We start from the raw sequence: 19,636 nt of genomic DNA on the forward strand, positions 1-19,636 counted from the left end.
TAAAACTCCAACGGGAAGAAATAGAAAATTTGAACAGACCCATAACCAGTGGAGAAATTGAATTGGTAATCAAAAATCTCCCAACAAATAAGAGTCCTGGGCCATGTGGAATCCTACCAGACATGTAAAGCAGAGTTAACACCTATTCTTCTTAAGCTGTTCAAAAAAATAGAAATGGAAGGAAAGCTTCTGGACTCATTCTATGAAGCCAGCATTACCTTGATTCCCAAACCAAACAAAGACCCCACTAAAATGGAAAATTACAGGCCAATAGCCCTGATGAACATAGATGCAAAAGTTCTCAACAAGATATTAGCAAATCGAATTCAACAGTATATTAAAAGAAGTTTTCACCGTTATCAAGTGGGATTCATTCCTGGGCTGCAAGGCTGGTTCAGTATTTGGAAATCAATCAATGTAATACATCATATCACATTAATAGAAGTAAGGATAAGAACTATATGATCCTGTCAATAGATGCAGAAAAAGCTTTTGACAAAATACAGTATCCTTTCTTGATAAAAACTCTCAAGAAAGTCAGTATAGAAGGAACATACCTTAACATCATAAAAGCCATATATGAAAGGACTACTGCTAATACCATCCTCAGTGGGGAAAAATTGAGAGCTTTCCTCCTGAGATCAGGAGCATGAGAGGGATGTCCACTCTCACCACTATTGGTTTTTTTTTTTTTAATTTTTTTAATTTTTTATTTATTTTTGAGGGAAAGAGAGACAGAAAGTGAGTAGGGGAGGGGCAGAGAGAGAGGGAGACATAGAATCCGTAACAGGCTCCAGAATGTGAACTGTCAGCACAGAGCCCGATGTGGGGCTCGAGCTCATGGACTATGAGATCATGACCTGAGCTGAAGTCGGAAGCTTATCCGACTGAGCCACCCAGGTGCCCCTTACCACTGTTGTTTAACATAGTGTTGGAAGAAATCCTAGCCTCAGCAATTAGACAACAAAATGAAATAAAAGACATCCAAATTGGCAAAGAAGTCAAACTTTCACTTTTTGCAGATGACATGACACTTTACATGGAAAACCTGAAAGACTGCACCAGAAAACTACTAAACCAAAGGTGGAGGCATCACAATCCCAGACTTTAGCCTGTACTACAAAGCTGTAATCATCAAGACAGTATGGTATTGGCACAAAACCAAACACATAGACCAATGGAATAGAATAGAGAATCCAGAAATGGACCCACAAATGTATGGCCAACTAATCTTTGACAAAGGAGGGAAGAGTATCCAATGGAACAAAGATAATCTCTTCAGCAAATGGTGCTGGGAGAACTGGACAGCAATATGCAGAAGAATAAACCGCAGTACTTTCTTACACCATACACAAAAATTCAAAATGGATGAAAGACCTAAATGTGAGAGAGGAAACCATCAAAATCCTAGAGGAGAAAACAGGCAACAACCTCTTCGACTTCAGCTGCAGCAACTTCTTACTTGACATGTCTCCAAAGGCAAGGAAAATAAAAGCAAAAATGAACTACTGGGACCTCATCAAGGTAAAAACCTTCTGCACAGGAAAGGAAACAATCAACAAAACTAAAAGGCAACCAACGGAATGGGAGAAGATATTTGCAAATGACATATCAGATAAAGGGTTAGTATCCAAAAATCTATAAAGAACTTATCAAAGTCAACACCCGAAAAACAATCCAGTGAAGAAATGGGCAGAAGACATGAGTAGATACTTTTCCAAAGAAGACATCCAGATGGCTAGCAGACACACGAAAACATGCTCAACATCACTCATCATCTGGGAAATACAAATCATAACCACACTGAGATACCACCTCACAGTGGTCAGAGTGGCTAAAATTAACAACTCAGAAAACAACAGATGTTGACAAGGATGTGGAGAAAGGGGAACCCTCTTGCACTGCTGGTGGGAATGCAAACTGGTGCAGCCAGTCTGGAAAACAGTGTGGAGATTCCTCAAAAAATTAAAAATAGAACTACTCTATGACCCAGCAATAGCAATACTAGGGATTTATCCAAAGGATACAGGAGTGCTGATTCATAGGGGCATATGTACCCCAATGTTTATAGCAGCACTTTCAGTAATAGCCAAAGTATGGAAAGAGCCCAAAAGGCCATCAACTGAGAAATGGATAAAGAAGATGTGGTGTATGTATATATACAATATATACATACATATATATACACACACAATGGAATACTATTCAGTGATGAAACAGTGATGGAATACTACTCAGCGATGAAACAGAATGAAATCTCACCATTTGCAATAATGTGGATAGAACTGGAGGGTATTGTGCTAAGTGAAATAAGTCAGTCAGAAAAAGACAGACAGCATATGTTTTCATTCATATGTGGAATTTGAGAAACTTAACAGAAGACCACAGGGGAAGGGAAGGAAAAACTAGTTACAAACAGAGAGCGAGGCAAACCATAAGAGACTCTTAAATACAGAGTATATTGGGGTACAAACTGAGGGTTGATGGGGATGGGGGCTTGGGGTACAGGGAGAATGGGAGATGGGCATTGAGGAGGACACTTGTTGGGATGAGCACTGGGTGTTGTATGTAAGTGATGAATCAAAGGAATCTACTCCTGAAGCCAAGACTACACTGTATACACTGTATGTTAGCTAACTTGACAATAAACTATTAAAAAAAAAAGCTAAGAAAATCCTCACGTAACATAAGTTTTTACCTGCGCATGCTGATGAGAAAGAGTTCTGAATAAAAGCCACAGGAAAGGAAAAAGCACAGAAGGGTTTTCTGTCTACAGGTTGCAACTAAGAGCAAGGAACTAATCCACTTACTCTGTTCCTCTTGATTTATCATGCCTTACACTAATTCAGGGCCACTCGCTCTCTGGAAAACATGAGAGCCTTTTCCAGTTGAAAATAATTACGAACTAGGAAGCATGAGAGATCAGATTCTATGCAGCCTGTAAATTCACATTTTGTATTCAGTTTCTGTGACAGATGTCAGTTAACCCAGTAGCAATCAGGTAGGCAACTTTATTCACCATATGAAATCCTATATAATGATTCAAAGTATTCCAATTTAGCCTTCCATGAGTTATTTTTAAGTGAACAAACAAAGGTAATTAGGCTAAGTTAAATGGACTTACCCAAGGACACATTAATATGCCCTGAAGTAGGGATTATTAGAATGTATTATTTCAGTCTTTGCTTACACATTCAACTGTGCTACCTTTCTGTCCAATCATTGCTAAGACCAATTGTTCTGCTCTTGGAGACACCCAGAAAATTAGCCCATGGGATGGTTAACTAAAGGGTCCCTGTGTGGGTGAACTTCAAAGCCTGAAATCATTAATGGATTGGTCAGAGCCAAGTTTTCCATTAGGCACAGTGCCTAAGGGCCCAAGAAAATATTTTGTTTATAGTTTCTTTTAAAGTAAGAAAAATATATTGTAATAATGAATGTATAAAAAGGAATCCAGCCTGGACAGTATTCATCTTTATATAACACAGCCATAAAGGATCATTTTTATTTATTATTACTTTTTTAATGAAGTAAAGGGTTCATGATCTGAAACTAGAATGGACAGAACCATTGCATCTGGGGATACGCAAGATAAAACCCAGTATTTGTTCAAAAATATACCACTTGCATTTTGGAGAGCATAGCTTAAGATGATTTTGTTCACACAGTGTTGTATAGAAATAAGCCAGGAGAAGTTGGTCACCACCGGAATGACAAAGAAAGTGTTCTATTCAGTAATAAGTTTATTGCTATCCAGATTTAATTGCACATGTAATTGCAGTTGAACATGGAAAATATTTGAAGCTAGAAAGCTGCATGACCTTGAGATAGACAACCAGAACCTCTATGCCTCCTGATAGGCCTTGGCACATAAGTATACTGTGAGTGGGTTATAACCAGGTTGAGATCATGATCTGCTTGGCTTTGAAGTGTCCAGAGATAGGCAGGGTGGTGGGGGTGGGATCCCTGGGGCTGCTTTAGCTTCCAGGGAAGTAGTTTCTTCCTTGGAGCAGCCTCATTCAATTATCTGAGCGTACTATGTAAATGTTAATACTTTCTGCCTGTGCCATGATGTGGAAAAGGTGAAGAAATAACCGCCTCGTCTAAGCTTGAGTTTCTTTATCTGTCCAATGTAAACATTGGACAAGAAGAACTCCAATTCAATTCAGCAAACATTTTGAGAGATCACTATACTAACTTCTGGGATTCAAAGATTAACAGAATGTAGTTTGTCCAAAGTCACATATTTCCAAGAGTTTATATCCTCACTGGAAAGATAGGCATGAAATCATCTTATAATACAAATCACAGTGTGATAAATTTAAAGATGAATATTAATAAAAGTCCTATTAAAATTCAGAAGGAATGAGTAGTTCTAATTGCAGAAAAAAACCATGGAGGACTTCAGAAACGGTGACACTTAGCCTGGATATGAATGTCATATCTCCAGAAAAATTGATTAGGATTCAATCTCCAAGGCAAGAGGAATAGAGTCAAAGAATTGTGATACTAATCTCGGAGATGACACAGATAGAGAAGTTAGATTACTACTTGTTCAAGATGGCACTCCATGTTGGCAGAACTGAGAGAAACCAGACACTTGTTCATAGGACCTCCCAGTGCAGCATCAAGTGTTTATAATTTCCTTATGGAAAAAACATATAAACTACTTTAAGGCATATTATGACTTCATAGAGAATTATTAGTTAATGACTAAAACGAGAGTAAGAAGGAAACTTAGAAGCAATATGAAAAACATCTTCTTTGTTTTCATTCTCTTGACATTGGCACGGAGTGTCCAGTGCCCAAGTCTTCAGTAATCTCATAGTTGATTGAAAAAGATTGTTGAAATGTTGAAATGAATGAAAATCAGGCATTTGGCTTATTTATAATTGAAGAGAGAAATGAAGTTCAAAGTGGCTCTTTCAACTTATTAAGAATGATAAATGACCTAAATAGGAAATGTTAGGAAGTTCAAGTCAACATAGCTATTGGTTAAAAATGAATGTGGGCACTTAGGGGTATGAACAGCATATGCTAATACACACAGACTGTATGAAATAAGCTGCACAATAGATCAAAATATTAATCGTTTACTTTTTTTTGGTTTTACTTTTTAATCTGAAAAACTTCAAATGTACAGAAAAGTAAAAGGAATAGAACAATGGACCCACATTGTCCATCATCTAGCATCAACAATTATAAATATACCGGCAAGCCTATTTCATCTAAACCTCGCACTCCTAACCCTTTTGGGTTTTGGCTTTTTTAAAACACAGTTGTATTAAAGTATAACTTATATACCATAAAATTCACTCATTGTAACGATATAATTCAATAATTTTTAGTAAACTTACAGAGTTGTGCACCCATCACCATGATACAATTTTGGAATATTTCCATCCCTCCAAAAAGTTTCCTCATGGCTGTTTGTAGTTAATCAAGGCTCCCACTCCTAGCCCCAGGCATCTTTCTGTAGATTTGCCTTTTCTAAACATTTCATGTAAATGTAGAGCCATACAATATGTAGTATTTTATGTACAACTTCTTTCTTTTCGTATAATAGTTTTGAGGTTTATCCATGTTGTATATATCAATAGTTTGTTTTTATTGGTGAATAATATTCCACTGTAAGGGTATGCATTTTGTTTTTCCATTCACCAGTTAATGAACTCTAGATTGCTTCTTATTTGGGGTTGTTATATGTAATGCTGCTAGGAATATTTGCATGCAAGTCTTTGGACATATGCTTACATTTTTCCTGGGTAAATACCTAGGAATGGAATTGCTTAATAATAGGTGAGTTTGTTTTTAACTTTTAGAGAAACTTTCAAACTGTTTTTCAAAGAAACTTTTATTTTATATTCCTATTAGCAATAAATGAAGCTTTTACTTTCTCCTCATCCTTGCCAAGTTTTCAGCATTGATGATCATGTCATCTGTGAATAAATACCACCTTCCTTTTCTTTTCCAGTCTGGATAGCCTTTATTTCTATTTCGTGATCATCGCACTGGCCAGAATCCCCAGCACAGTGTTAAATAAAATGGCAAGAGCTAGCATTCTTGTCTTATTCCTGATCCTGGGCAAAAACATCAAGTATGATGTTAGCTGCAAGGTTTTCTTAGATACCTCTTACCAGACTGAATAAGTAAGTTCCCTTCTTTTCTTAGCTGCTGGAGGTTTTCATTATGGCTATAAGGTGGATATTTTCCACTGAAATTATCTATGGTTTTTCTTTTTAAGTTAGTTAATATGATGAATTACATTAACTGAGTTTTGAATGTTAAACCAACTTTGCATTCCACAGATAAATGACACTTAGTCTGATGTATTGCTATTTTCATATGTTATACAACTCAATTTACTAACTTTTTGTTTAGATTTTGCATCTGTATTCATCCAGGTTATTAGTTTGTAGTTTTCTTACTTGTGTAATCTTTGTGTGCTCTTGATTATCAGAGTAAATTGTGCCTCTTAGAATGAGTAGGGAAATATCCCTCTTCCTTGAATTTATCAAAGAGTTTGTGTAAAATAGATATTATTTATTTCTTAAATATTCGTTAGAACTCACCAGCAAAGTCATCTGGACTGGGAGTTTCCTTTATAGGAAGATTTTAAACTACAAATCCAATTTCTTTTATAGGTATAGGGCTATTTACGTTATTTCTTTGGTTTATTTTAATTTTTTTAATGTGTATATTTATTTTGTAGAGAGAGAGAGAGCGCCTGAGCAGGGGAGGGGCAGTGAGAGAGGTGGCACACAGAATCTGAAGCAGACTCCATGCTCTGAGCTGTCAGCACAGCCCGACGCGGGTTTGAACCCATGAACCGTGAGAGATCATGACCTGAGCCAAAATGGGATGCTCAACTGACTGAGCCACCCAGGCACCCCTTAGGTTATTTCTTTGTGAGTGAGCTTTGGTAGTTTGTATTTTCAAGGTATTTGTCCATTTCATCTAATTTGGTGAATTTATTGACATAAAGTTGTTTTTAATATTTACTTATTTATTTATTATTATTTTAAAAAATTTATTTTGAGAAAGAAAGAGAACATGAATGGGAGAGGGGGAGAGAGAGAGAGGGAGAGAGAGAGAATCCCAAGCAGGCTCCCCACTGTCAGCACAAAACCCAGTGCAGGGCTTGAACTCACAAACCATGAGATCATGACTTGAACCAAAGTAAAGAGCCAGACACTTAACCAACTGAGCCAACCAGGCACCCCAGTATTTCCTTTTTTAAAATGAATAACTGCAGACTCTGTATTAATATCACTTATTTATTATGTCTTCTCAGTATTTTTCCTAATTAAACTTTATAGATGTTTGTAAAGTTCATTTATATTCTTAAAGAGCCAGATTTTGCTTCCATTTATTATTTATATAATTTTTATATTTTCTATTTTATTGATTACCATTTTTATTTTCTTTTTTTTCTTCCTTCTGCTAACTTTGTACTTTATTTGGTCATCTTTTTTTCTAATTTGCTATAGTATAAGTTGTGGTCATTGTTTTGAAACTTTTCTATATAGTCCCTAAGTGCTGTTTTAGTAACATCCCATAAATTGTGATATGTTTTGTTTGCATTTTCATTCAGTTCAGAAATCCTTCCAAATTTTGATTTCCCATTGACCCATGAGACATTTGAAGGTGTATTATTTAATTCCCAAATAGTTGGGTATTTTTCAGTGTTCTTTCTGGTACTGAGTTCTAGTTTAATTTCATTGTAGTTATAGAACATAGGTGAATACTTAAAAATTTTTGGAACATGTTTTATGGCCTAGAACATGGCCTATTTGGTATATATTTCATGCACACTTTCAATGTGTTTTAAGCTCTTATTGGGTAAGATGTTCTATGTCAATTAACTCAAGCTGAGTCTTTTATATGGTACTGATTTTAGTCACCTCATTCTATTAATTATGAGGAAAAGGTTGATAGCCATAACTGTAATTGTGGATCTATTTTTCCTTATGGTTCTGTTAGTTTTTGCTTTATTTTTATGCATTTTTATGAGGTCCATAAATATTTACAGTTGTTATATTTTGTTGAACCAACTCTTTTATCATTATGAAATGACCTCCTCTTCTATTCCTGGTAATATTCCTTGATCTATACTTTACTTTGCCTGACATTAATATAGCCACCCTTGTTTTCTTTTGATTAATGATCGTATTTTTTTATTATTTTACTTTTCAAGTATTTGTGTAGTTGAGCTACTTGTAGGTTTATAATTTTCATTTCTTTAAATGCCAATTTGAAATTTACCATGATGGATGCTAGATTCTTTTCTGTTCCTACCACTATTATTAAAATTACTTTTCTGGGATGCAATTAACTGTTTGATCATTTGGAGTTTTACTTTTAGGATTAAGTAGTAAAGTAGATCTCAGGATATTAGTTAATATTTTTGAAATTCCTTTCTATTCACATAATTTTTGTGTTTTATCTTTCTCTTCTAGATGTTTTTGGTAATATCACTTTGTTATAAGCTACTTCATTTAAGTGGCTGACATGGTGACAAAACCTTCATAGTTTCTCAATTTAATGAAGAAATCAATAATTTTTAAATGAAAAATATGCTTTCCTTTTGTTTGTGACACAACAGATCTCTGGGCCAGTTCCTGACTCCTAGATCTTTGAGTTTCTAAATTCTGGGAGAAGTCATAGTTTAATTAGAAGTTTAATTAAATGGAAGAGAGGTGCCTGCGTGGCTCAGTTGGTTAAGCATCAGACTCTTGATTTTGGTTCAGGTCATTATCTCGCAGTTTGTGGGTTCATGCACTGCGTTGGGCTCTTTACTGATGGCGTAGGGTCTGTTTGAGATTCTCTCCCTCTGCCTCTCTCTCTCTCTCTTAAAAATAAATAAATAAACTTAAAAAAAAAAGTGGATTGGAGGAAAGGTTTATAGTTGACAGCACGTGATCATCAGGGAAGCAGGAAGACCAGTTACCTCAGAAGTGATAAAAATGACTGACAAACACACTATGAGGTACTATGTTAAGTGCTGGACATAATGAGTGATGAGCTATAATATTTCTTTAGTCACATTAAATCAAAGCAATTTTAGACCAAATTGGTGGTTCATTACACTGAATTAACATAGCATTTTTAGCCTGAAGTAAGTGGTCTTCTTCTGTAGCAGATCCATTGAGGTAATAGAAGTGAATCTTTTTCTTCCTATTATTCTTTCCCATATTTTTATTTCAAATTGTTTCCCTCAAGATGCTATTTATAGTAACATGGAATATTTTTTGTTATACTTGTCACAAATGTCATGTTCTCAAGGCAGACTGTGTTTCCATTACACCTGGATTGTAAGTCTCATCTTACAACTCTGATCAGTTGATATTTGGGTCTAACAGAAAAAATATTGTGATCATTGGGCCTTGGATACAAAAGAGGGAATGAAGGCTGTTATTCCACATATTTGTCAGTTTGATGTATATTAATGTTAAATATATAAAATTTACATGCTAATGCTTCCCTGAGATACTATAGAAGAGTTTGTGTGTCAAATATAAGACATTCACAATTTTGACCAATTTGGTAAAGATGAAGGTGAGGTGGAGACTAATTTTTAATTAGATGCTACAATAGAATATTTGAAATTTCGAGTAGAACATGGAATTTTCAAATAGGTTAGCACACAAAGTATTCAGGGCAGAGAAGAGAAAAACAGCATCTGTTCATCACACACAAAAAAATGTCAGTGTAATGGGTCATAAGCACACATTTTGGATGTAATGGAAGAAAGTTACAAAGTTTCTATACTGAAAGTGAGCTTTAAGAAAGTGTATAAACAAAGATTAAAAATTTATTCTAAATGGCAATGATACCTGATATAAAAAGATCATATCCTAGGACAGACTTAACAGAGATGAGGAGGAGGTCAATAGTGCCTACATGAAAAGGAATCCTTATTTGCTCAGAAAAGTGACTGTGCTCTTAGGTATACTGCTCAAGGGGCTCCACCAATCCCTGGTGAGGAGGAATTGGAATTTGACATCAAAACATCACTTTATATAAAAATTATGCCTGTGTTGAATGTAGAGAACACCAAATATAGTTCTCTTTTCAGCATATGTATTCAATGATGATGTGGACTACAAGAGTTCCAGTTAAAGAGGCTCTCTAAATATTATTATGTAGAGAAATTTCTGACCTTGGAAGATGTACTTTGCCACTGTATTCAAGATTCAGGTATATATGTTAGGCATAAAAATATAAATATCAGCCTTTAAATTTTTTTTAACATTTATTTATTTTTGAGAGACAGAGAGAGGCAGAGCATGAGCAGGGGAGGGGGAGAGAGAGAGAGATACAGAATCTGAAGCAGGCTCCAGGCTCTGAGCTGTTTGTTAGCACAGAGTCTGACGCAGGGCTTGAACTCACGAACTGTGAGACCATGACCCAAGCTGAAGTTGGACATGCAACCGACTGAGCCACCCAGGCGCCCCTATAAATATCAGTCTTTAATGAAAGTTAACTTGTGTAGGTAAACTATGTAACAATACTGTAGTTGGTAATCATTAAATTGAACTCAATGTATATTACTCTCTTCCATTACTATACAGATAACATGTACAGTGAAATTCTACAATTCAAAGTAACTTATATTTTAAATTTGGGCATTGTGGAAAATTAACTTTAAAATTCTCTAAAAGGGTTATACTTTATGTAGTGCAAAGGAAAGCAGTATTTAGCAAAGCACTCTTAGATCCTTCATGAAGAGAAAGTTAATAAAATAATTCAAAGAAAACATTACTTTCCTAAGGAGAATTTATTGTCAAATTATATTATTTTTTTCCTCCTAAAGGTGTCAGGGGCCATTATTTCTCACCATTGCTTCGAGATATGAATTCATTGGCTTCATTTCCAGTAACGTTCATACATGAACAGTCAGAAAGAATAGTAATGGTTGCATATTTTTTCTCTGTGAATGTGTGTATGTATGTACATGTGTGAGCACATACATGCGCTCACATTTGTAGGTCTTTTCTTTAACCACAATACAAATAGATAAGATCTTAAAATAAGTTCTTCACCTACAAATAAAAATAAAATAGGAGCCAGCCAATTCCCTGAAAGAAATAGTGAGAAAATACAGAAACCTGTAAAGAGGCATAAGAATAAAACAAAATGTTAGGGGAAAAAAAGTTGTTCTTCATCTGTTATGTCATTTTATTTTCTGCGAACTCTGAGAGGTTAGACAAGAGAGGTGTCATGAGATGGAAAAGGAAAGCTCTGAGAGTTTCCAAGGTTAGGCAGCCCCATCCCTCACTATTTTTCTCTGAAGACAGAAATTCAGGAAACATTTCTTTTTAACACCAGAGGTAGAGGAGAGAAAGAATAAAAGAAAGAGAAAATGTCTTGAAAATAACCAGGATCCTCAAAATTAGAAAACTGAACATTCATGTAAGAATAAAGTTGTGCAACTGATTATTACTTGTAAGCAATGGCATAATAGGTGAAAAAGAATGATGTCAAAACAGAGAAATTAGAATATATGTCACTGTCCATAGTCACAAAGTCACACACTGTGTACCTGATTTTCTTTTCTGTCATCAATGTGAAGAAATCAACTCCCTCTGGATATTCCTCTTACAGCCAAGTACCATCAAACACCTGTCACTAATATGTGCTGATTTGTACGGTTCGGATAATACCAAAGTGCTCAACTGAAGGGTCATTTGGCAAAGGCAAAAGGAATGGAGACCTCAGTTTTCCGGAACCTTTCGTATGAAGAAGGCTAAGCAGGTCATGTGTAGTTCCATGTGCTCTGGCAGTTTTGATTTTATTGCCAATGCTCTGAAGCATTTTTGGGCATTATAATTCCAACCTTGTTGTATTGGTCCTCACTGACCCTTCATATGTAGTAGGTCCTCACTGATCCTTCACTTCTTTTCCCCCTGCTAGGTAGGTGAGTTTGTTGGGTATCTTTCCTTGCTTCTCCATATTCATTCTTCACCATTCTCTGATATACTCTGCCTTGTCTTCTGGACTCAGATTGAACACTGGATTTTGCCCGTTGGTAGCACAAGCAAGAGGCCAGAAGGAAGGAGGAGAGACATGGAAGAAAGTGAAGTCAGGATATTTATTTCCCTAGCTCTTTTCTATGGGATTTGGTAGGTCTCTCCTTCTAAAGTCTCAGCTTCTGACAGCTGGCTCTCATTTCTTAGCTCTGTCCTTCTAATTCCAACAAGTGTTCCCTTTCTTCGCCTGCCTTCAGGCTCAAGGTGGTAAATTCTGCCCTTCTTAGCCTCAGGTTCCTGCACTATTCCTTCTGGTTTCCCTATATACTGACCATATTTTGTTAAAAAAAGTCTTTTATTCAACTCTCATCAAGTTATCCTAAGTTATCCTATTCATTTTCTCTTGGATCTCTGACTGATTAAATGAATCTAAGAAAAATCAGCCAACCTCCAATGCACATTTACCATCACTTACCCTTTCACATGACTCTGATGCACAATAATATGAAGAACATCAACACTGGGCTCTTCCCATCCTGTGTGAAGTTATTTCTCCTGGAAAATGGCCTGGTACCATAACCCGCCCCCCTGCCCCGAGGTTTTCAGGACAGAGCAGGATGTTTGTGAAGCTGAAGAACACATCTTTTAGCAATAATTGCGCCTCGGATAAACCTCATTGGCTACGATACTGCCACTGCGCAAAGCTGAAGAACACATCTTTTGATAAATTGGTCCAGAGCTCAAGAGTTCCACAAAGGAGCCTCAGGATGGGAGAATGTTTTAGTCACATAAGGATCTTATCCAGAGCCCACTTCAATAGAAAACAATCCAGAAATGATCTTTGGATTTTTTGAGTTTAAGAACCATGTTGCCTCTCAAAAACAAACAAAGGTTAGAACCATACATTTCTGTTAGAAGAATGTCCCCCACTGCCTTTTTAAGGTCCTGAATATTTTCCTGGGGAAGCATACTAGGTACTACTTCTACCTGGTATGTCCACCTGTCAGTAGGGTACCATTAAGGCTCTTTCTGCCTTTGAAGCAGCCCACCACACATTGCCATTCCCAAGGCAGACTTAGGGAGGTCAAAACCTAAAACTCAGATCTAATAACTTGCCTATAGGATTTTTAGCAGGTTTATCAAAAAGAAAAGTCTATAATTCATAGGTGAAATTTGGAGATTGCACGTGTATTTTAATTATCTTGGCACTTCATAGCTCTCATTACGAGCTTTGGATGTGTAAAGTGCCTAGGGTCTGTACATTTGTATATGACATGAACATTTGCTTTTCAAGGGGCCAATTATAGTGAAAGAAGGTGGAACTTCCCTGGTATAATACAAGGAACAGGATTTCCTGAAAATAGCCCCAAGTGCTTAATCTAGGTTTCCTGAAAATGAGGTAGCTGGGTCCAGTAGCTGGGTTTTTGCATTGCATTGGAGACTCTAAGTTACTCTAAAAGTTCTGGGCAGATAGCATTCTCAGACAGTTCCTTTAAATAGGTGTCATTCTAATCCAGATGGCCAAAGCAGTTTGCTTTCAGGCTTGCCCTGCAAGAAATGAGAGAGACAGACAGGAGACATTTTCTCTCTGCTCTCTCTTGGGCTTCGTTTGCCTTACCCCTCAATCAGTTCTCTTGTCCATGATACCTGCTGGGTCTCTGTAGGTATTTGAGTTTTCAAATTAGAGGCAATATATATAGAGAGGATGGAGAGTATATAACTCCTTAGGGAATGCATAGAGCCACAGTTCAATATGAAGGTAAAAGTAACTTGTAAACAACCTAAGCAGAAAGATCTATAATTACTTGGAAATCAAGTGGATAGAACCAAGAAGTCAGGATCTACATAACTGAACAACCACTCTCAAGCTGGGAAGGAAGCAAAGATTGAGCCATCAAGAACAAATGGGTAAGTGGATCGGTAGGAGTTTTAACTGACCAGAGACTGAAGCCCAAAGCAAAGACAAGTTAAGAGCCTAATTTAATGCATTAACTTCATCAGACTGAATGTAATAATGAGATACTGCTTATCTGTTAGACACCTAATTTACTTACTGAGAATACCCCACAATGTAGTAAAGTAGTTTAAATATGTCATTTTCTTGTGTTAGACATTGAAGGAAGACCTACTCCAGAAGAAGGAAAAGGGAGAAGTTTCTGTGGCCAGGTTCTTGGAGGTAGAAATTCTCACCTTTATTCCTTTGCATGAAAACAGTAGAAAAGTCCTTAGCTTTCAAAATATTTGAGAACTTTCTTTTCAGAGGCTGTGTTGGAATTACTATGTGAAAACCTATTATTCTTGTCCTTAAATTTCTGGCTATTTTTATTACAGAAAATGAGTTGGTAGTGAGATCACTGAAGGTTTTTCTAATTGAAACATACTGTGGTCAGTTATTTTGAGATGAGATAGGAAAAAGGATATGAGGGGCTGGTGAAATCCACATCAGTGCAGTGGTGCTCATTAAGGCCAGTCCTGTGTTGGCATGTTAGCTAAGAGGTAATGATGTGACTCCCAGCTTTCCTAAAATCAGTGGGGTGATACTATTCCACGTCTATGCTCAGGTGAATATTAATTTGTTTTATAATCTTTCTTTCTCTCCATCCCAAGGAAATCAGTTTAAGTTGCCTCCATAATATCTCTATCTCTGATCAAGTTTCAAAGGTGCATATCTTTTTAACTCCAAAGGAGAGTACTGGTTTATAAAAGCTATCTGTATAAAGTAAACCTTTATATAGCCTTTGTGCCTAAGCTATATTGCTTTAAGGAGGAGAACTCTTTATACCTGTTGACAGGGGAAGGCAGGGTCACACCAACACTCTCCCCATCTCTGCCAATTTGAAGAGGCTTCAGTTTCTCTATAATTTCGCTTGTGCTCTTTCTTCCACACAGGCCTTTTCCTTTTCAGGAACCTTAAGCTATCCAATACCTCTCCTTTCAAGTGTACTTCCAAGGGGTGCCTGGATGGTTCAGTCACTAAGTGTCTGACTTCAGTTCAGGTCATGATCTCATGGTTCATGAGTTCGAGCTCCGCATCAGGCTCTGTGCTGATAGCTCAAAGCCTGGAGGCTGCTTCAGTTTCTGTGTCTCCTTCTCTCTCTGCCCCTCCGCTGCTCGTGCTCTCTCTCTCAAAAATGAAAAAACATTTCAGCTTTACTTTCAGATGTTCCTACTGTATAGGCTCTTTCTCATGAGTATGAATATGTTCAAGTCTTTCCCATCTGAAAAAACAAACCAAGACTCCCTGAACTTCCTTCCTTCCTACAGTTCTGTTCTTGGTGCTCCCCATGGCCAGTTTCTCACATATCACACAACCTTCAGCTATTCTAGTTTCCAACCCCAGTTAGCTCCCATTTAAGATCTCCCAATGAGTTCCATGTTTAAATCTAAACCTTCACTTGAATTTACCTCAGTAGCATTTGATGTTCTTACTGCTTCTCAGCCTTTTGGCTAAGACCAAGTGTAGCATTTGATGGTCTTAATTTACTTTCCTTTCTGAAACACTGTCTTTTCTGGACCACCATGACACTATATATTTCTGGTTTCCTTTTGAGTTCTCTTTCTATTCCTTAAACACTTCACCTCTTCTATAGGCCTCTTTCCATTTACCTGACCTGTCAATATCAGGGATCTCAAGTCTGAATTTTGGGACCATTTCTGTTTCCAATTTCTACTTGCTGTTTGTAGAAAATCATTTGCACACATAGAATTTAAATTACCCCTATATGTCAATGACTAATAAAGTTATCTCTTTGTCAGAGTTCCTAGAGTTTCAGATATAAGCATCCCAACTGCATGCTTATTACCACTTGAATATATAGTCAACTAAATATGCCTGAACTGAACTCATCTTCCACTCAAGCCTAATCCTTGTGCAATGTTTCTTAACTTAGTGAATGACATCATATTCTCCTGATTCCATAAGTGAAAACTGAGGTATCATCCATAATCTTCCTTTTCTTCACCTATCATATGTCACATATAATGCCCTGTTGATTTTCTCTCGTAAATATCTTTCATCTTCCTCCATATCTTTCTATAATCTGTTAATATAATTTCTTATTTGGACTACTCTAATAGTCTCCCATTTGGAGTTCCTGCATGCATTCTTAGCCAACATAATCAGTCTACTAAATAGTGTTTTGATAGTAATAATCTTTAAAATCTTTATAATCTTTAAATAATAATATTTAAAAACACAAACTTACTCATGTTGTTCCCCTGATTAACCTTTTCATTGCTTTCAACTTGTTATGATGAAGTCACAAATAATTTTTTTAATGTTTATTTATTTTTGAAAGGGCAGGGCAGGGGGGAGACAAAAAACTTGAAGCAGGCTCCACACTGTCAGCACAGAGCGTGATGCGGGGCTCGAACCCATGAACTGCGAGATCATGACCTGAGCCACAGTCAGATGCTTAAGAGACTGAGCCACCCAGGCAGCACTAAGTCACAAATACTTAATGTACTCCCAATGGTCTTAAATGATTTAGCCCTTGCCTGCCTGTCTAACCATATCTCCCCCATCCCCAGCCCACATTTCTACCACTGGCCTTGTCAGTTTTCTAAATACACTGAGTTCCTCCCTAAATCTGCATTCATACTGGTATCTCAGCCGGAATATTTTTACTTCTCACTAACTCCTACTGCTGTTTAAGTCCTATACATCTTTTGCATCTCAGCACAAACATCACTATCTTAGGGAAGCCCTTTCTGACTCACTAGATTTAGTTAGGACTTCTGTTACAGATTTGTTCTTCCTAATACTTAATTCAAGTATAATTTAAGATTTTAAATGTGACAATTCATTAATGTTTATGTAATCTAGTAGACTGTAAACTCTATAAGGGCAGTTATGATTTTCTAGGCAGTTTGTTGTAATATAGAAATTCAATAAGCAACATCTTAATACCAGTGTTAGCAGTGGACTTTAGATATGATGGGGTCAGTGGCAATCACTGGTGGACCCAAGACTTAGGCAGATAAAAATGTAGACATGGAAGAGAAGAACTGAAAGTAATGGAAGGTATTAGAGGATAAAGGATACAGATAATGAGAGTTTAGTAGGCACTATCTCCTAGATCAGGGATGCCAACCAGATTTCAGCTCATATATTATCTTTGATCTACTGTTCTTATCTTCTAGGGGTGATGTATTGAGAGGATTTTGAACTTGTTTTAAAACTCAGGTAGAAAAGAAGTGTTGTCATTGATTTATGATGTCTTTCCCAAAGTGGGAGAGTGAGGTTGGGGGCATGAGTGATGTACGTTCACCATGTCTATTAAAGGGTAATGCCAAGTAATTATGGTCCAAGTCTCAGTCTGCCAATAATGCTGGGTAAAGCTTACTCACTTTAAGAAAATCCATCTAGGAAACACAAATTTACTAAAAACAAGAAAGCAAAACACACAAAAAACTTAAATACCAAACACAAAAACCAAAACTCAGTCAACTAAGAGAAAGCTTATGGGCATAACAACTGATTTTACCAAAGAGCTTTTACTGGTGCTAAAATATGATAGTTCTCCCAATGAAGGTAGCATAATAATATTAAGATATTTTTAGTATTCTTCATATTCAAGACAATGTGATATAGCTTTACATTTATTAGCTCATTTAATTCTCACAATACCCTATGAGATAAGTTCTATCAATATTCGCATTTTATAGACAAGAAACTAAAATTCAGAGAGATTAAAGAACTCATGGAATCACCTAAAACACAATACAAGAACAAGGATTTTAATCTGGATGTCTAAGATTAAAAAAAAGAGTCATATATTCTTGACACATGTTACTATAAGTTCTGTTTATATACAACTTTTTAGGAAGACCTTAAGGCATATAAAAAGATACACGTGCAAATGAAGTAAATCCTGCCCAATAAAAAACAAACATACTGGGGCACCTGGATGGCTCAGTGGGTTAAGCTTCAACTCTGGATTTTGGCTCAGGGCATGATCTCACGGTTGGTTCCTGAGATCAAATCCCTGTAGGATTCTCTCTCTCCTCTCTCTCTGCCCTTCCCTCTGCTCACACTCTCTCTCAAAATAAATAAATAAACATTTAAAAAAACAAAAAAAACCCAAACATACCAACATTTTTGTTGAAATACTGAAAGACATAATTTTGTAGCTCTAGAAAGACAGCTGAAAGGAATAGCTTATCACAAAACTATGAAAATTATTATTCCAGGGAGTTATTTTTTATGTAACTGCAAAATGATTAATTGATGGTTTGCTCAATTATTTTTTGAAGCATCCAAGTAAAACTAATCAGTATAATATTTCTAGAGTCATCACTTTCCAATTTTTGATAAATAGTACTAAGTGTGACTTTTCCGATCTTAAAATCAGCCTAGGCTTCTATATTAATTCTTAAAAATGGTAACTTATAGCCATAATAAAATATGTAAATTCTCAAAGTGCCTTTTTATTTGAATTAAGTCAAGATCTCTTAAGGAAATATTTATGTAACGAAACCTGCCTTGAGAAATGACTGTAGTTGATTAAAATGTGACATAGCCACTAAAGGTAAGTATTCTTTGAGTCTTTGTAAAAGGAAGTACTTTGATAAAAAGAGTTCTGTAGCCTCAGCCAAGATCAGGTATTTTCTAAAAATAAAAATCAAGCAACCTCTAGAACTACCAGTCCTATTTTTCATAAGCATGAGAAATATTCTAAAATGACAAGAGAAAACCATGGGCTGGATATGATGACTCCATCTGACACCCGATTTTACATCAGTAGAAATGATTTCTTTTCCTATATCAAGAAGATATTCAACTATTAAGTCTCATCAGTGGTTTTCTCTCTCACTTTCTGTCAATTTTTTTACAAAGTTATCTGTTACCTCAAGGTGCTTTGTCACTTTGCCTGAACCAATTCACTACACCAAGGACTGAACTTGACAAAAAACAGAGGTTCTTTTTATGTTATTCTGCCATCAGGAGATAGTTGTAATTGTGAATCTCTGAGTTGATCATTTGAGCTCTGGCTGTTTATACCAGGAGTTGTCAAAGTTTTTCTGTAAAAAGCCAGGTGGTAAATATTTCAGACATTGTGGAGCATATGGTCTACATTACAACATCTGATGTTGTAAACTGGAAGTGGTCGTAGGCAATATATAAATGAATAAATGTGACGGTGTTCAAATATAACTGTATTTGCAAAGCAGACAGAAGGCCATTTATAGTCTACCAGTTATAGTTTGCCAACTTCTGCTTTGCACCTTTACTCAGGCCAATATCCTCCACTTCTTCCACCCAAGATTAAGATTGTGCAGGTCAAAATACCACTTTAGCTACATTTTCCAGACAGGATTAAATTTTGCAGTGGCAATAAAAAATTATCACCAGTCTTCTATTTGAGATCTGAAAAAGGCCTTTTGAAATATCAAACAATTTCTTTTTGCCTGGTTTCCTTCCTTCCTTCCTTCCTTCCTTCCTTCCTTCCTTCCTTCCCTCCCTCCCTCCCACCCTCCCCACCTCAGTCTCTCAGTCTCACACATCAGCAAATATTTTCTGAGCCCACGTGTATGTTAGTTGCTAGATATACAATGGTGAATCAGACTTAGCTTTCTGACTTAGAGATGCTTTCAGTCAATAGGGGAGGTGGCAGAATAAAGAGACCATTTCAAATACGTTGTTTTAGATGTTACAATCAAAG

At 36.4% G+C, this 19,636-nt stretch overlaps 1 non-coding gene across 1 annotated transcript; it reads right to left on the reverse strand.

The window, feature by feature from the left end:
- Window positions 1-12,530: 12,530 nt before the first annotated feature.
- On the reverse strand, window positions 12,531-12,678 carry LOC122236864. The gene has a single exon (XR_006215092.1). It is a non-coding gene; the product is annotated as a U4 spliceosomal RNA (small nuclear RNA).
- Between the last annotated feature and the right edge of the window lie 6,958 nt (window positions 12,679-19,636).

The sequence above is a fragment of the Panthera tigris genome, chromosome A2, assembly GCF_018350195.1.
Source record: "Panthera tigris isolate Pti1 chromosome A2, P.tigris_Pti1_mat1.1, whole genome shotgun sequence".
NCBI lineage: Eukaryota > Metazoa > Chordata > Mammalia > Carnivora > Felidae > Panthera > Panthera tigris.